The 17,495-nt window shown below is 40.0% G+C and overlaps 1 protein-coding gene across 4 annotated transcripts in view; it reads left to right on the top strand.

Moving 5' to 3' along the window:
- The first annotated feature begins 13,171 nt into the window (after nt 1-13,171).
- WASF3 (WASP family member 3) overlaps nt 13,172-17,495 on the top strand; it is a 62,114-nt gene continuing 57,790 nt past the window's right edge. The window contains exon 1 of one of the 4 annotated variants that reach the window (XM_060234760.1): nt 13,172-13,411. The gene's annotated coding sequence lies outside the window, so the exon portion shown is untranslated. Of the gene's footprint in view, nt 13,412-13,698; nt 14,141-17,495 lie in introns of those variants that run through there. The other 3 variants (XM_060234761.1, XM_060234763.1, XM_060234762.1) reach the window with 3 other exon arrangements.

Genomic DNA, 17,495 nt, shown 5'->3' with positions numbered 1-17,495 from the left:
CCTCACCCAGTTAAAAAAATGTATACTGTAGATGATAACCAAGATTTAAAAAAGCAATTTCATGTGTGCCCGGACTCTTAAGGATATCCAATGAACTTTTTGCATTATTCTTTTAAATTACATTAAATTATTTTAGTGATATAACATTATTTGTGTTGCCAGCTGCTGATTGAAAAATACCTAGAGATACCTGAGGAAGGAGGCATAAAGTGGCATAAAGTGGCCATTTTTTTCAGGTGAACTGATCTGTCACATGGAGATCAGTTATAATTCCAGGAGAACTCCAGTCATCACCTGGAGGTAGAACTGTAGTTTTGATAGCTATGAGAAAATGTAGGAAATTTCCACTGAATTGTTTATTGCATCTGTCAAACTCGTTTTGCATTTTTCTGATTTTGTAATCCATCTTTATTACATTGTTTATTCTAAATATTATTCAGTTTCACAAAATTGTTCTCTAATTTTGTAACCTTTTTATTGAATTATCTGTTGTATGTATTATATTGTCATTTTTGCACTCTTTAACTCTAATCCTGTTTTAATATTTATATATATTATACTGGTTTTACTGCATTTAAAAATATTTAATCTACCTTGGGTGAACGATAAGTAAAGTACATAAATACAATTCTGCACTTTAAATGACAATAAAATATCAATTTATGACCAATGAATTTAAGCTTGTTATAAGGCTGAAGTATCTGAAAAAATATTTGGTTTTATTCATTCATATTTATATGTACTTTATTATATATAAATATATGGAAAATATTTGGTTTTATTCATTCATATTTATTCGATACTCCTGAACTAGTCTGAAATTTTCCAAGCTTTAAAATAAGCTCTTTTAAAAACATCTTTCTCAATGGCCTTTTCAGAGGGCATGACAACTGCATACAATATAATGAGCTTTGGCTGCTAAACCTCTGAAATAAATAATGGTATGTGTCATTAAATCTGACCTTCATGTCATACAGCAAGGTCTCTTTTCCAAAGGGTACAGTTGGGAAACTATGGTTGCAATCCTAAAAACAGCTTCCTAGGAATAAGCCCCTCTGAATAACATGGGACTTACTTCTGAATAAACACACAGAGGATTGTGCTGTAAGTTAATAATAGAAAGAGCAACAGTTATGAGGAATGTGAAAGGTCAATAGAATATAAGATGGTTTTTATTTAGCTTATTTTGCAAACTCACATTGGCCTTCACATGCAGCATTCAGAACTAATAAAAATGTAAAATTGAAATTGAAAATGGTACTAGGAGAAATCTCTAAAGATGTGTTCAGTTGTGATATTAATAATCTGCAGTCTTCAGATTCTACCAGTCTTTACTATATGGTCTGCTCAGTGTTGCATTAGTAGTGGAAACTAGTGCTCTCCATGGTGCTGACTGTATACTAGAAATAGCACGAATTATCTCTCTATTGATAAGCAAAAGGGAATTGTTGTAATCAAAGACACAACAGAGGAAAGCCCTAGCACTGCTTTCAAGATCCCTTAAGTAATTTGCCTTAGTGCCAAGAAAGTATCGATCCTTTAAAGGTCACCACAAAATTAAAGGGATAGAAGTCAAATTGTCATTCTTTATTGGTCATATATAATAGAAGGTTTGTTACCAGATTAATCACACAAGATTGGTACCAAATCAAATATGAAATTATATGGTTTATGTAAGTTGTACTTTTTACTGGCTAGATGGCCTTGCTAAAAGAAACTGCTTAAAATGCAGTATTTTAAATCTCCTGATCCAGATAAGTTGACTAAGCAATATCCTGACCTATTACAGTGACCATTATCAGTATCTGTAGGGGTCGTTCCAAGTAGCTTTATCAGACTGTTATAAAAACACTGAAGCAATTTGCATATTTCTACTACAAAGACACAATTCTGAGAAACTGATAATGGATGACATTAACATAATATAGAAATTCAGGATTTTATTTATTTATTTATTTGCACTTATATCCCACCCTTCCCTGCCAGGCTCAGGGAGGCTAACAACAGTTAACAATTTGATAAAAGATTTAAATTATTACAATAAAACATTAAAATATTAAAAGCAGTTTTAAATACAGTTTCAGTTGGCATTCTGACTGGTTCAAAATAATTTATGTTAATGCTGTGGGATGCTGGGTACTGCGCACCCCCGTAGATGTTAGGAGCACCTCCAGTTAGTTATTAAAAGCCTGCCTAAACAGGTATGTCTTACAGGCCCTGCAGAATTGTAGCAAATCCTGCAAGGCCCTGGTCTCTTCAGAGAGGGCATTCCAGAGGGCAGGCGCAGCCACAGAGAAGGCTCTTGCCCTCATAATAGTCAGATGGGCATCCTTTAGCCCGGGGATCTTTAACAGATTTAACAAACTTGATTGTAGTGCTCTCTGGGGCTTGTGTGGGGAAAGGATTGTTTATATTTATAGAACAAATATTTCTTCAGTGTTAAATCCTTAAATGGGCAGAAGCTGAAAATGAATAATGAAGAAATGGGTAATTTATACTTTGTAATAGCTCTTTTGTATCTGCCAAGAAGAGCTATCAGAATAGTAGACTATTCCAGACAGATGGTTGATCTGACCAGATATTATTTTAAAATTCATTAAATATTGCTATTGTTAAACATGTGTGTGTGGATTAATTCAGAGAATGGATATGCAGACAGATTTATTATGGAAAATAATGCTATATTTTCCCTTGCATATATCTACTGCATCATAAACTTATGAATTTACCCATCAGTTCAGATCGTCTGCAAAAGTCTTGCTTGATACATCCTGAACTTGCAAATGAGAGGTGTGTACACTGATACAGGACCTTTTCTGTTGTTGTACCTCATCTCTATAACCCTCCTTGTAGCTGTTTTCCTAGTGCCTAACCTGGCTAATTTTAGTAACTGGTGTTGGTTGTGTTGAGAGAGTGAGGGTTGTTTTTTTTTAATATTCAGTCATCTGTTTCTGTTGGTTAGTGGCTTTTTAATTCATTCCAGACTTTCAGTAATATTTGATTTTTTTTGCAATAAATTGTTGATTATGGTTGATAGGTTTTACTAGTTTTTAAATTATGATCACTGCACCTCAGAAGCAGTGAGAAAGTTTATATGGAATGCAATTTTAAAAAATAACATTTTAAAATTAAAAATGTACTTTCAAAATCAAAAGTTTAATTTTTGTATGAACTTAAGTTTGGAGGAAGGCTTCCAACTTTGCTCAGTGGAGTGGTAGAACCACCCCATCGTAAACAAAAGCAGTTAGCTACACATGGGGCATCCTTAAAACTGGGCCCTTGAATTGTCTTTAATTGTGCTGAATTGTGTTCTCAAGGACACATAGGGTATATCCCCTTTGACAATCCTCTGTTAATTAAAACAAATAAATAAATAATAAGTCTAATATTATTTTTTAATTTTGTTAATTTTTGTTAATTTCTAGTCTGCCCTATCCTGTGAATGGACTCAGAGCGGATTACAACAAACTTAAACAATAACAATAAGCAATAAAATTAGAAGTAAATTAAACAGTTAAAACAATAACATTACTACATTTCAGGTGGAAGACAACTAATTTGGCCATAGTGCAAACAAAGCTGGAACTGATAATATCTCAATAGACCTGATAGACAGTGGAATGCTGCAACAATAGAGGCCAGACTCAATGTACTATGGGCATTGCTACTTCACTCAAAGTCCTGGCGGAACAGTTCCATTTTACAGGCCCTATGCAGGGCCAGATCTAGGGAGAGGCAGAGAGGGTGCTTGCCCTGGGCACTGTGGAGTGGGTGCGCGCCAAATTGGGTATAGAGTCCATTCTATTTTATGGGCCCATAAGATAGAATGGGGCCACAAGATGGCATCATTTTTTAATTTTGCCACCGCTCAAAAAAATGTACATCTGGTCCTGGCCCGTCAAAAAGATAGTAAATCAGGTAGGGCCCTAATCTCAAATAGAAGTATGTTCCACCAGGTCAGAGCCAGGGCAGAAAAAGCCCTGGCTCTAGTCGAGGCTAGATGGATGTTCTTTGGGCTGGGGACAACCAGCAGATAGTGATTGGCTGAACCAAAATCCTTTGAGACAAATATGGGGAGAGATGGTCCCTCAGATATTTCAGTCCCAGGCCATGCAAAACTTTAAATGTCAGTACCAAAACCTTGAAGAGAGTCCAGTACTCAATAGGTAGCCAGTGCAATTGGCACAGAACTGACCGTATGCTTGCCCAGAAAGGCAATGCAGTTAGCAAACATGCCACTGCATTTTGCATCAGCTGGAGTTTCCAGATTAGCCCCATGGCCAAGCCCGTGTAGAGTGAGTTACAGTAATCCAACCTGGAAGTGACCATTGCATGGGTCACTGTAGCCAAGTCCTGAGGGGAGAGATAGGGTGTTAGCTGCCTGATCTGCCAAAGATAATAAAAAATAGATCTGGCAGCTGCAGTGACCTGGGCCTCCATAGAAAGGGAGGCATCCAAGGTCACTCCCAAGCTCTTCACTTTCTGGGCCAGTGTAAGTAGTGCACCATCCAGGGCTGGGAGCTGGATAACCAACTCTACTCCACCTTGGCGAAGGTACAGGACCTCTGTCTTGGTTAGATTAAGCCTCAACCAGCTCTGTTGCAACCACATAGCCATGGCTCCCAAAGCCTCAGACAGATGATCTGAGGCAGAGTCTGGATGGCCATTCAGTTGTTACTTTAACAACTGAAAATGCATCTGTGACGAACTCAGGCACTTAGCCTGAGGAGCTGAGAAACAGGCTTGCAACGATTGGCTGGAATGTTGCCCGAGCAACAGAAAAGTATCCTTTTGAGGTTTTTCTTAGCAGCAGAAACACCTCAGGATTTTAGTCTGAGCCAGGGAGTTTTTGAGAGAAGTCTTCAGTATACCAGTCTGAAGTGAAGACAGTGGGCTTAGGCCGGGCAGTTGTAAAACCAACTGGACGAGGGGCTGAGAGCGGCCAGAGTGGCTGGGCTCCTTGTGGGAGACAGAGCTGAGTGGACTCTGTCTGGAAGAGGGAGTTTTCAAGTGGTTTGAAACTCTCTAAGGGAGATTTTGCCAGAGCATCAGGCAATCTCCAAGTACAAATAAGATCACACAAATGCACATTGAGGGGAGAACTGGAGTCTGGTGATCAGCAGGGTTACCCAAGACTCAGACCAGAAGACTAGCTGTGGGGCTGAGACACATCGGTATTGAGGGGTGCGAGTCCTGGAAGATAGCTAGTGTGAAAGGGTCTGTGAGGGAGAATACTGACAGCAGTCAGTTCTCTATGTGTGTGTGGAAGAGTGATTGAAGTTTGTTATGCTTATGATTTGGCACTGCCAAAGCTAGGGGTAAAACAACTGTAGTAACAGCATTTTGAGTGCCCAGAAGGCACAGCCTGTGTGAAATATAATCTGGTGGGATTCTGAAACCTGCCTGGTTTATTGTTTATTTTAAAGATATTCTGCCCAAGTAGTGTTATATTTCACCTCAGTCTGATTAGTCTCAACTCTCTGTAATTGATTTATTCTGCCAACCAGCTGCCTTTTAATATTGAACAGTTATAATCAATATTATTTCACCCCTCTTCCTTGCCTTTTGTTACCTAATAAATATTTTGTAGTTTTTGACTTTAAAATCGTCTATTAATTATTAATAGTTCTGACAGGATTTCTAGGAGTGTTACTGAGGGACTGAGGGAAGATGACCGGGGAGAAATGTAAAGTGTTCGCCTCCCGAGTAAAGTTTCTGACTGGCTCCCTCACAGCATCATTTATAACTTTGCATATAAAATTGTATTATTTGTCATATTTATGAAATATGCCTTCATTTTCTACAAGAACAATATTGGGTATACCTATTACCCAAAGAAAAAACTACTGCTGCCAACTACTGCACTCTTTTCTAAATACCTTACTTTTGCCATATGTGACATAGGGGGAAAATTAAAGTTGAAAACAGAAAACACAAATTTTGTGAAGGAAAAAATGTGTGTTATCTTCATAAAATATTCTGATGCAATCATAACAGGGCTATGAGCACATTTGGATGGGGTAGGGCCATGGCTCCATTATGGGACATATCTACTCTGCATGCAGAAGGTTCCAGATTCAATCTCCAGCATTAGCTGCCAATCAGATTAGACAATAAGAGATCAAAATTAGTCACATTTGGCAATATATGCTTGAAATTATGTTGTATATGTCTACAGCACACACAGGAATTACCATTATCTAATGTTGTAACTGCTTCATATTAAAATCTTCATAATGCATATCCCAAGTGTCCAAAACATTGTCTTTAAAAGAATTTTACTAATTCCAAAAGAGGAAAATTTTTCATAAGTTCCCCCCCCCCCCAGTGTTCTCCAAAATGCCATATTTTTCCACCAGAGAAAAAAGGGGAGGGGAAGGTCTTGGCAAAAAAAAATTAAAAAGGGGAAAAACAGCTCCCATCATCTGGAAGCTATCATCTTTAGTTCAGAAGGGCCAATCCATAGTGGTGTATCAAAGTGATGCCAAGTTTTTAATACATTAATTATTGTTACAGCTTATTTTTATCATGCCACATGGATATGAATCTAAACACATGTACTTGTAGATAATTTTTAAATAAATGGACGTGCTTCCTATTCAAAAAAATTTTGATACCAGCATTAGACATAGAAAGAATCAAGGCACTTAAAAAACAGTAAAGCATTCAACCTGTATTTAGAAATTGCACTACAATATTAGAAAACAGATAAATACACTTTCATGCATTACACTAAGAATATGGTCTACACTATTCAGAAATACAGGTGCATTAGAACCTTGTCACAGTACATAATACGAAATTGGAATGTCAGATTGCACAGAAACAAGCAGGTACAAAGTAATGCTAAAAATAAACTCTTGAATTAAGATGCTTAAGAGAAATGCTATGTTCTGTGTTTTCTAAACATATTTGTTACTTTTACATTACTGTTTATTTATCCCATGAGAAATCAAATCGGTCTTCTGATGTATAAAGCACAAAAAGTACATCTTTTCCCAGGAAACTCAACGCTCACTGGAAAAGAATTCAGCTAGAATTATAGTTAAATTAAGGTCTCTCTTTATCCTTTTCTGCTATCCATTTATTGTGCAGGGATAATCATTTTCAATTTTGACATCTTCTTTTTCTTAAATAATAGGCTCTTGTTTCCCCAAAATGTCTGCTTTTACCAACTAACAATGCTTGCAATTATTGTATCAGTTGAACTGGTGATCTGCTACTGTTTCTTACAATCCTTTTAGTTTGGTTTTCATAGTTGGACTATTCTCTTTCATACAAAAGAAAAGCTGTGCAGAGAAGTGCATCTAGTTGTGCCAGCTAGCAATATCACTGACTCTGGACCAGATAAACAAAAGTTATAGGTAAGCAGATTTGTTTCTGCTTTTGCCATGTGTTTGTATGCTCTATATTCATATTTAGTATATGTGAGAAGTACTCCTTAAGTGGGAATGAACTTTTATACCTTACATATTGACTTTTATACCTTACATATCTGACTGAACAAAAGGCTGGACATTAATACACGACTTAATGCTTGACAAAATTAAGAGCTTGTTCACATAAATACCTACTTTTTGTTTTAACCGTCAGAGTAGTTCAGAGGTGGAACCAGCTGCCTAGGAAAGTGGTGAGCTCCCCTTCATTGGTAGTCTTCAAAATGTGGTTGGATGATTATTTGTTGGAGATGCTTTAGGCTGATCCTGCATGGAGCAGGGGGTTGGACTAGATGGTCTGTATGGCCCCTTTTAACTCTGATTCTATACCTACATTTATTTGAAAGGAAGATGACCCTGAGTTTAATATTGCTGCCCCCTACAAAAATGGTTATATACAAAATGGTTTTTATTTCTGTAGAAATTGTACCTTGTAGACAAATTTAAGACACACCCTTCTTTTTCTTGACAGCGCATATGGAAAAAAAAACTTGCCTTCCTTTCAGGCAAATAGAATAAATGAAACATAAATTTTGTGTACTAGGCATTGTTATAGAAATAATTATTAGTCATCACACATTCAGGATTGCTCTTGAACAGTGAATCTGTGATTCTAAGGATATTTAACTGGCGTTTAGTCCAAATGAAATCAATAGAGTTTGTCTTTAAAATTTTGCAACAATACATGGTATTTATATATTCAGCAGGATATACTTTACCTATAATGTACAACTGAGGCTAGATTATGTTTTAATACTTCCTTACATGTAAAAACACTATCATCTTGGGGGCAAAGATCCATCTTAGCATTCTGTATCACATGCTTCCCCCCACCCTTGTGTTAGGTTTTGAGAGGGTGCAAGGAGAGAATATTAAATGTGATTATTTTAAAAGAGAAGTCAGTATAGCTCTCAACAATGAAAATGAAATCTGCAACATAAATTGGGAGATGGCCCTGGCTCAGTGGTAGAGCATCTGCTGCTTGACATGGAGAAGGTCCCAGGTGCACTCCCCAGCACCTCCATCTAAAAGAATCAGGTAGTGGCTGATGTGAAAGACCTCTTCTTGAGACCCAGCATCTGCCAGTCTGAGTAGACAGTACTGACTTTGATAGATCAATGGCCTGATTCACTATGAGGCAGTGTCATATGAACACCAGGTTCTCCCCATGCACATATGTAAATAGTATCCCAAAGTAAAACAATTTTTTAACACTCAGTTCCTCTACTGAATACAACCATTGGCCATTAATATCCCTGCATACTTGTATATTGTGGTGTTTTGTTGCATGGTAGTCATGTGTAGTGCTCCTGGAAGTCACCTGAATGATGAAACATTATGTTAGTTGATCAAATCAAAATACAATTTGACTGAACTAATTTTCACGGCCTCTTCCAACTATATTTCTTGGTAGAAGTATGCATGTACATAGGAAAATATCCTTTAAGGCAGTGGTGGATGCTCAGTCTTGTACTGTCTACTTTGTTTTAATGACTATTTCCATAGCTTACTAGTGTGGTTTGAATGTACAAAGCCAGTCTGCATACTCAGGATATCTCATCAGTTAAGGTGGGACTAATCTATACCACACCTAAAAAGTCTGCCAAGAAAACGTCAGGATGTGACATCACCCCATGGGTCAGTAACAACTCGGTGCTTCCACAGGGGACTACCTTTTTCATCTATATTAACTGGTCTCTTGTTTAAGAATATAAAAGGTACTTCTCTGGATGAGACAACATTCATTTAATCCATCAGTCTTTGAAAGAATCCCAGAAGCCAGCAGGCACTAGTTGGTCCACTGACCAGAAGACCATAGTTTACTTTCTGCACACTACTACCTAAGGATAAAATCATATAAATAATACAGAGATTGCTATAACAACCAAATATTTAGGTAAACCAAATATTTTCCATTAGAATATCTTCGCAGACTTAATATCTCCTCCCCAGAATGCATTTACAGCCTGTCTTAACAATTCAGCTCTAGAATTCTGAATATTTTAGACTCTCTTTTTAAAGACTTTCTCGGATTGCTTCACACAGCATGCCCTCAGTTTCTGGGGATGCTTCAACATGATGTCATGCTCTTCCTAAGCAAGACTCATGGGGCTTTTGAGACTTCTCCTTTTAAGCCAGCACAAAGAAAAAGCCTCATTTGCTCCAACTTAAAGGAGAAATGGTGTGATGATTGAAGGCAGAACTTCTGCATGGAAGCTTGTTTAAAAATAGATTTTCTTTCTCCTGCTACAACAGATATAAATGATAGTGATGTGTTGGTGAGGTTGTTTTAGCCTGTGTCAAGGGACAAGCTACCAAAAGTTGTGCTAATCAAAGCAAACATTTTAAGCATTCTGATGCTTGATGTGTTTACAACAGGACTGCTGACAGAATCTAATGATTTATTGATTCAGCTAGCTCCATTCTCTTAACAGAATGTGGCTGATTCATATACAGCATTGTAATATTTACAACACTGGAAAGATAAATGCCCACCTCTAATAAATCAATGAATTGACAACCTTAGAGCTTTATGGATATTTGAATGCATAAGCATATAGATGACAACCGCGTATGGATTTATTTTTAGATATTTGGCAACTTTTTATAGAAACTTATGTGTAGATCTACCACCATAGTTGTTATGTATTTGTCTCCACTTTAAATATACCCTTCCCCCCCGCCCGCCACCTTTTCTTTTCTTTAAAATTCTATTTAGTTGCAGGATTTTGATTTTTTTCCCTTATAGGTTTTTTTTTCAGTTTAAAGAAATGAGAAATATACATCATTTTAACACATAATTTTAAAAAGCCAGTATCACTTACCTTTTAAAAGTACAAACTAGAGAAATTCTGTAATGCATAGAATAATTTCCTGCCAAACATAGGATTGTCAGTCCCCAGGTCCCAGCAGGGGGTCCCCCAGTTTTGCAGGCTCCTCCCTGCCGCCAGCCAGCTGGCTGGTAGGAGAAAGCCCTGCCCCAACAGCCACCGTGTGCCTTTAAATCTCGGTAGGCTTACAAGGCGTTTGCAACTGTTTGTGTTTTGAAAATGTGTGTGCCTTTAAATGTTAGCAGGAGGAAAGCAGGGGGCAGGCTGATCAGGCAGAACCATGAGTGTGTGAAGCTTGTGAGAATGGTAGAGACCAGAGTCCCTCTGTTTCACTTCTTTAGTAAAATGGACAGGAAAGAGCTAGAAAGAGCTAAAACCTGATTATGGGTGAAGGAAAACTCCACCCCCTAGGCTGCTTGCCTTTTGTGTTCCTGTCTGAAGATGCTGGATGAAATACAGTCGATGGTTACAATCAGCAACTCCCATGAGTAAAGTGCCCCTATGAGATCACAAAAATGTGGGCTTGCAAACTCTGTTTATTTTGGTTAGTTTGTGAGTGCGTATATGTGTCCCTTTTAAAAGTCATGTTTGGAAATGCTTCCAAAGCCCGTCAAGGGGACTTGTGGGGGTATGACAAATCTCACTTTCATTCAGGGGAAGTGCAGCTGCCAGGGTAGGCAAAAGAGAGGACAAGGAAACGAAGACTGTATTCAGGGAAACTGCACTACTGTATTTATTTAGGGAACTGGAAGGTCTCCAGGCTCCACCCCCCAAAGTCTCTTGGCTCCCCAGATGTTTCCTAAGTTGGACCTAGCAACCATATCCAAACATGTAGAATACAATATGTTGTTACCATACATTTGGAAGTGGGGGAATAATGCAAAGTCCTGTTAGAAAAAGTACAGGATACAGCAAGGATTAAAAAGTAACTTAAATTTCTTATTCAGACTCTCTCAGGGAGCTCAAAGTGGGAGACTGGAATGTGCCACTTTCTTGCTGTTACCCTGTATTGGCCTTTACCAGCTTACGTTCATTGTTGGGCAGCAATCCATTTTTAAGGAAAAGACAGGGAGAAAACATATTTCCTGGAAAAGAAAAGGAATTAGCCAAGAAAAGGGGAAAAATTGCTATGACACTGTACTATGAATTTGGTTGTCCCTGGAAACTGCCCTTCACTTACTAATGCAATGGATGTTATCTTCCGTAGTTGGCCTTTCCCCCTAATTCAATGATTTAATTCAAGGCTCAGAAACCTTTTTGTAGAGTTTTGGAAAAGATAATGTATTTCACATTCTGCTTCAGCACAAAACTCTCCTCACACGCATCATTCATAAACATAATGCATATTTTGATGATCAAGAAACATGCATTTTAAAAAAGATCATTATAAACTTACACATGCATATGTGGTTTGCAGGTCTGGATGTGAAAAAGGTAGCCAAGCCTCTAAGCAGTTGTAAGTATATAAAGATCTCAGGCAGAATAGGTAAGGGCTTTGTCCATACCTCTAACAACACATCTGCCAAGCTGCTTATATTTAATCAGATACAACAGGGGCCTTAATACTTTATGGAGGATCTAGCGACTATGCTTCCTGTGGTTTTAATTTGTGCCTTGTCCCTCACAAATCCCCAGCCCCACAAGGGTTAAAATGAAAATAATGGACAAAACCCTCCACTTTGCTCAGGTAGCTTAAAAAAGACTAATTGGCATTTGATTTAAGATAACTTTAAAATCCTGTTTTCTGAAATGTTAGGGAAGATCACCTATTTCTTCCCACTCTTCAAAATCTTATATGACAGCTGGCTAAATTTTTCCTAAGGTTCCTTAAACAAACTAAACAAAAGCCTTTGTCACAAAGCTAGCTGCAAAGGACAAAATCCCAAGCAAAGAAAGATGAGGTCACATTCTTCATGCAACATTAGTTTAATTAATACAGGCAAGATAGAGACCTCCCTCCTTTACCCTGACCAACACTTCCCTCTTCTGCAGTATTCTAAAAATGAAATTGAGACCTATTCCTGCAAAACTTTAAATATCCTCCATGGAAATACAAAAATAAATACTCTTGTTAAATGCCTTGATAATTGGTGGGGAAATGTATATAAATGGGAAGAGAAGAGTAATCTAATCCTAAAAACAATTCAATGGAAAACAAATACCTTCAAGTTCAATAGCCAAGGCTAGTGGTAGGAAAATTCCTTATTAAACTATACTTTTAAAAGTTACATGCCTAGTCAGAGAGGCAGCCAAAAACCCTTTTGTGCGCAAGGCAGAATATTTAAACGGCAATAGGATTTCCCCCCTCCTCTCGTTTTATCCTCACAAACCTGCAAGTTAAATAGAAGAAAGTCTGCTTGCCCAACTTCACCAAGTGAACTTGATTAACTGAGAATTTGAACTTGGGTCTCTCAAATGGAGTCTAGAACAGCAACAATAAGACCTCCAGACAGTTACTGTTGGTTAGCAGTAAAGCAGCTAGAATCGAGTCCAGCAGCCAACAAGATTTCCAAAGTATGAATTTTCCAAAAGTTCCCTGACTCTCAAAAACTTATACCCTGAACATCCCATTGGTCTCTAGTCTAAGGTGTTGCCGGATTCAGTGAGACCTCCAGACTCCCTCTGCCCTCCTCCTCTTCTAAAATGAAAATTGCCTTCAGAAGGGGAATCCTGTGGGGACCTCTACATGGCCCTGTGAGTTAAGAGCTCTGGAGGGAGTCGGAAGCTACCTGAGCAGTGCGTGACGAGAGAGTGAAGCCTGGTCAGCCTGAATTAAGAACGGAAACGGATCCCGACCAGCGGCCAACAGGGCGAAGATACAACGGGGGGGGAGGGGGAGAGGCTGTTGGGATGCCACCGTCGGTTTGAAAATAAATAAATAAACCCGCGAGACACAGAACTGCCAGCTCCAATCAGTTTTGCTCGAGAGGACATGCCCTGACCCCCCTCCCCCACCGTGAGGAAGGCAGTGGGCGGGACCAGATAAAGGGGAGGGGACGAAATGGTGGAATGGAGAGCTAGTTGCTGCTTACTATGAGTCTCCCACCAGTGTGAGGAGGGGAGAAAGTCGTGTTCGCGCGCCGTTTAGGGAGCGCGCGCGCCCGCCCACCCGCGACTGAGGAGCGAGATGGAATGTGGCGCGAGGTAAGGGAAGCGCGCGCCCTCAACCCTCCCCCCTCGAATAAAACCGTTATTTTGAGACTAAGCGCCCCCTCCGTCGTCAAGCGGGAGAAGTGGGGTTCGACATAGAGCGCGCATTCCGGGAGGGAGGGCGGCATTTTCCTCCTGTGGCAATAACCTCCCTTCCCTCAAGTGTTTTGCGCCTTAAGAAGGTCAGGCTAATTGTTCCCCGTCTTCTGTAATTCGAGGTTTCCCGCCCAAAGGGAAGCGTTAATCTCCCTCTCCTTCCGCCTCCAGGGGGATTAGCGCCACTCCGAGCTGCTTCGTGCGGAGCTGGAGGGACGCGAGATGAAGTACCCCGTCGAGCTCCGGCGCTTGACCTGGGTCAGCCCGGGCTTCGGGAGCTGGCGGCTGGAGTTAGTCTCGGGGGGCTGGCTGCTCGGTCGGCGGCTGTAACTCCGCTGGAGTTGGGTCCTCCTCTGCCAACAAAGTGCGCGAGGGAGAAGCCCTGCTGCCCCACCCCCACCCCGTCGCCTCTCCTTTCTCCTCCCTCCCCGCGGCCGCCCTGGGGCTTTTGTGACCCGGTTTGCATGCTGCCTCCATACTGGAGCAATCCCTCCCCCCGCCGCTCCCTCTTCTCGCCCCTCCGCCCACAGTTCGAAGTTCCCTTTTGTCGTTCTCTGCTAAAAAACAAAAATCCCGAGCAGAGCGTTTTCTGCCCTGAAATTTGGAGATCCCTCGTGTTCAGAGTAGGTAAGGCTTGCGCTCGTTATAGTGTTCGGAATTGGTTTTGCGTCTGAGTATTCTCCAAACATTTCTTCGAAACTTCTCCCTTGGGACTTTGCTGAATGTGATATTGAGACCTAGAGGGATTTTACATTTGAAAAAACGGTTGGGGAGGGGAGGTTGTGTGTTTAAAGTGAGGGATTGACTGTGCGAGCAACTCAGGTGTCCTTAACTCACAAGCAAAGTTACCCCTGGATCTGTTTTCTGTTCAATTATTTTATACTTGTTTTTATTGGGGATGGAGAATTTTAAGATTTTCACTTGGTTGCCTTGCCTTTGCAGGGGGGGGGGGAAGAGAATGAGAAAGGAGAAGTTTTCTAGGGCTGCAGGCAGAGGGAAATGGATTGATTCCATGATCAGGAAAGAAGACAAATGTGGAGAACAGAAATGCATTATGCAAGGGACCTAGACCCTGGAGAAAAATTAATGCAAAGTCTGTACAAGCACAATTTCAGTATTAATATAACACTCAGCACACCTAGATTGCTGGGCATGTTCCATTATTAGAATAAAGTCATGCTTCATACTAGAACAGTGGAATGACTTCAATGGGTTTAGAAGGATGTAGGATTGTACCTAAAATACCTTCACAGTACTATCACAGTTTGCCTTTGTTACATCAAGGCTTAATTAGTGCACTCTTTGTAAAGCTAGTTCTGAAGGTTGATAGCTTCAGTGTTTGCAGAACATGTTGGCTGAGTTAATCGATCTTAGCTGTGGTTTGCATGGTATCTGAACTGATGAACCGTGGTTTGTAATTGCCTAGTAAAATGGAATTGGGAACTATGCCTGAAGAGGACTTGCAAATCATGGTTTGCGTTAACTGTAGCTTAGAGTAATATACTGCTATATCTCCACATGCAATAAGAGTGAATTTATATACCTGGGGAACTGACTGGATAGAGTATGAAAGATGAACTGCTCCAAATTGATCAGCTCTTCTGACATCTTAAGAATTTGGCTTGCCTTCTTCTCAGTGTTGGATCATATTTTCTCCAGGATCCATATTGTCTTCCCATAGTACTTAGAAACAGTCCATGGAATGACTTACTGCAAGATGTGTGGGAGTAACCTCTAATGTAGGTATATTTTTCCACAGTGGCTTTCTTGTGTACATCTGTTGTAGCTAGAGCACTTGCTACAGGAAATCATGTGGGTTAGTTTGAAGCTGTTGTATTCAATAAGTGTAATATGTGTACTTGTTAGTAACAAAAGCAGTATATTGTAGTTGTTAATGACATACCATAAGTGGTGGTCAGCACAGATGAATGACAATTTCAGCTCAGTTATAAATGCAGTGAATATCCCTAGGCTATGTTATAGATATGTCAGCCACCTTATTTTGTATGCTTTGACATAGTAAGAGGTGACGTTTAGCAGATTTGCTGCCTTCCTTATAAGCTATTGAAGACAAGTAGACCAAAGTTGGTTAGTTGGCATTTCAGAAAGCTTCAGGAAATGCATGGCTCTCTGCCTCAATACTGAATCAGTTATTCACATGATTTGAACAAAAAATAAGGGTTGAGTACATCTGTTGTTAAAAATAACTTGCCCAAGAAAAGAATTATCTGGAGCAGTAAGAAGATACCACAGAAACTAGCTGACATGTGAATTTTCATGTTGTAGATTAAACTGTATGCTAAGTAAACAAGTTCACAGTTAGATTTCATTGTACTATGTTTGTCCTGAAGCTGCACCCAGATGGCAACTTCCCAACAATGATAGCACAGAAAAGGAAGCAGGATAGGAAGTACTGAAAAGTCAACGGTAGCATGCAACAAAACTGGTGAAGCTGAGAAGACCAGCATTAGTTCTGAGCCTAGATACAAGACATCCTTGGAACATTGTGTATGCCACTGATTACATGGAAGGAAACCAGGATATAAACTCAATCAGCACACAGCTCAGTGCTGCTATTGCTGAATTTGTACCCATATGTGCTGAGTTGATGACATTATTAACCCATTTTGTTTTTTTAACTGAAAGTCTTTATTACATAAGAATATAAGATAAGCCATGTTGGATCAGGCCAGTGGCCCATCCAGTCCAACACTCTGTGTCACATAGTGGCCAAAAAAATTATACATACACACACACGTATATATACACACTGTGACTAATAACCACTGATGGACCTCTGCTCCATATTTTTATCTAACCCCCTCTTGAACCTGTCTATTTGCCTGTCTTCTTGTGCAGCCCCCCACACTTAGACTACTCCTGCACAGGCTAGCCATGGACATTTTCTTTCTACTTAAAAACTCTGAAGGGGGTGCTCTGCCCCTTTCAGAGGTGGTGTTTGTGTGGGATTCCCTGCCGAACATGTCACATGCTCTGATGGCAGGCACCCCCTTCCCTCAGTTCCATTTGCATCACTGTGAGGATAGGAAGCTTTCTAGTGCATTCTGTTGATGTTAAGAACAGTGGCACACAGTGGCCAAAAAAAATTATATATATATATATATATATACACACACACACACACACACACACACACACACACACACACACAGACTGTGGCTATACTGTGATGTTCATCATCAGTATAGACAAAATAGACTCCTCTTTCTCTTTTTGAAGAATTGTGTTTTCACTCCTTTAGGAGTTTATCTGGTGGAAGGCAGTCCCAATCATAAGATGGGCTCTCTCTGTTTGTGGTCCCTCATCATGATGTTCAATGCACTGCTTAAAAAATGTTCCAAATGTAGAACAAAAATAATGCACAGCAATGAGAATGGGCTCTGCCTTTTGTATTTAGGAGAGGTCCACAGTGTTGGAACTTGCCCAGTTTGCCAGTGCCTTATCCCAAAAGCTTGTTCGGATAGGACCTGTCATGATCCTAGGCCTAGTGAGACCTATAGGCTTCAGGGAAGCTTGCGTTAGAGTAGTAACCAGGCCTACATTTCCCAGGATCCCTTCTGTCTCTCTGATTGGGTGGGCAGAAGATTAAGAGGGAAAACTTGCCAGAGGGGTGAGACCTGGGAAGAAGGAAATAAAAGGTCAATTGACAGAGGGAGAGTTGTTCTCTCTGGAGGAAAGCTGCAGTCAAGAATGTTTTCTCTGAGCTGGGGAGAGGTTGCAGTTATGAGGGTTCCCTCATCCAGGGAAGGGTGAGTGAGTTGAAAGCAGAAGAAGGGAACATGTAGCCAATCGTGTCAGGATTTCTATTTCTCTGAGCCACCTTTACTGTCTTGTTTATTCTTCAGTATTGCACTAAAAATACAACCCACTTGTTTGTGAGCACTCACAATAAACTTATTGTTATACTGCCTGGGTCTGCAGGCCTCTTCTGTCACAGATCAAAGGTGCTTGCTTCAAGGGG

This window comes from Heteronotia binoei, chromosome 3 (genome assembly GCF_032191835.1).
Source record: "Heteronotia binoei isolate CCM8104 ecotype False Entrance Well chromosome 3, APGP_CSIRO_Hbin_v1, whole genome shotgun sequence".
NCBI lineage: Eukaryota > Metazoa > Chordata > Lepidosauria > Squamata > Gekkonidae > Heteronotia > Heteronotia binoei.
This window is presented reverse-complemented; position numbering and strand designations above follow the sequence as displayed.